This window comes from Taudactylus pleione, unplaced genomic scaffold (assembly GCF_031769625.1).
Source record: "Taudactylus pleione unplaced genomic scaffold, aTauple2 ptg000156l, whole genome shotgun sequence".
Classification (NCBI taxonomy): domain Eukaryota; kingdom Metazoa; phylum Chordata; class Amphibia; order Anura; family Myobatrachidae; genus Taudactylus; species Taudactylus pleione.
The window spans coordinates 2975523-2977500 of NW_028284558.1; positions in this window are offsets into that span (position 1 = coordinate 2975523).

Below are 1978 nucleotides of genomic sequence, written 5' to 3' on the forward strand. Positions count from 1 at the left end.
ATCGCCCCCAATGTTTGACCATGTTCCACCATCTTATAACTGTTATTCGGACAGTGTGACTGACATGAGGCGCAGTCCAGTGGCAGGAGAAGCAGTCGTCTACCTGCTGAAATGTATATATAAATGACAGTTTTAATCCACGGCACTTCAACATCTGGGGTGCCCTTGTGACCAGGGATACCGAGGGGGGGGGGCGGGTACAAATTGGGCATGCTGGAGGGGCCTGGGTCCAGCACTGCTCCCCTCCCTTCTACATCACAGCAGCCCAGCACACGCTGCTGTGCGCTGGGCTGCAGTGGGAGACTGCTTGCAGCTGCTAAGCAGGAGCTGGAGCAGACTCCTATGCCTATGGGGGGAGCGATCATGCTGATCATGCCCACCATTGGCTGTGCGCCGGGCCGAGGGGCTCACAGCACCCCCCTCCCAGCACGCAGCATCGCGCTAAAATGTTTTCTTTCTGTATTTTTTTTCCTAAGGGGGCATGGCCACGCCTCCCACAATTAGGCCACACCCCCTGTCACCCTGGCCGGCGCGGCTTTTGGTGGCCCTGCTTGTGACCACACCATCTACTGAAAAAATATCATACAAACTCGCCACTCACTTTTCAAACTGTAATTCCTTTGAATATATAGAATGTTAGTAATAATTTGTCCAGCAGACCAACCACATCAAGGTCTTCCCATTTGGCCAGTACCTACACTGAGTCTCAGTGTAGGGTATATTTATTTAGGGTATAGTGTAGGGTATATTCTCAGGCGGGTATATTTACCTTATATATCCCGGCATATCTACAGTACAAGAGGAGACCAATTGTGATTGCATCTCTCCACATCAATCTTTTGGAAGAAGAAGATTGCATAACCAAGACCTTAGGAGCATAACACTGTTGACTCCAGAAATGAATCTGCAGTAGACTCTGGTGAGTATACGAGCGGGACACTGCCCATAAGACGTAATACTCTACTCTATATCTCCTTCATCCCTCACTGACGGGTGCACTGCAGACCTCCTGGCAGGGCTGTTTCTAGGATCTGAGGCTCCCAGTGCGACTAGTCAAAATGCGTCCCCCCCCAAAGAAGCAGTAATATCGGGTAGGGGCGTGGCCTCATTGTGAGGGGGTGTGGTCTCACAGTAAGGGGGCGTGGTCTCAAAAGACCACAGAATGTCAGCCACTGTGCAGTACTCCCAGACTGGCCCACTCCAGTGCTGCCAGACTAGCCCGCTCCACTCCCGCTGCTTCTGCCTCGGCTCGCTCTGACTGGATCTAACAAATATATATATATACTTGCCTACTTTTGAAAACTAGTTTAAGGGAGATTAGAATCAGTGGTAGTATGCCCCACCGAGGAAGTGTGTCATGCTCCATCTAAAAACTAAAAGGCATGTCTAGCTTCACCCATAGGTATATCTATGCTACTCAGGGGTGAGGTTCCAGCAATAACAGGTAATTGGGGTTGGATATTGCGGAATGTAGGTCCTGGGGGTTGTAAGTGTCACTGCTTTCCGGTTGCTGTGTGTAGGCTGATGTCTCAATGCTGTTGCGGTAGTGCAGGATTGTGATTAGGATGAGGAGCCAACCAGAGAGGAATGGTATGGTAAAGGTACTGTCAGCATACAGGCTGCGCTGCCGCTGCACGGCACTGCCGACCATCCACCCATCTACTGATGTCTCCGACTTTCGCTTGTACTCACACATACAACCACACTGAGGTCTCATATGTGGATCGCCTCCAGCCCACCAATGGTGACACTGACTGCAGCTCTGCGCAATACAGTAGCCTCTGTGACATTGTCCAGTCTTGTCCTCACTCCTGTTCCTAAGAGTGGTCCTCTCAGGTGACGCCCTCTCTTCCAGACCCCGCCTCCATCACATCAGTGGGGAATCCGGGAGTCTTATTAATTTTCCAGGGCAACGGGAAACTCCACAGTGAACTAGGAGTCTTCCGCAGAATGTAGGAGGGTAGGAAACTATGGTTTA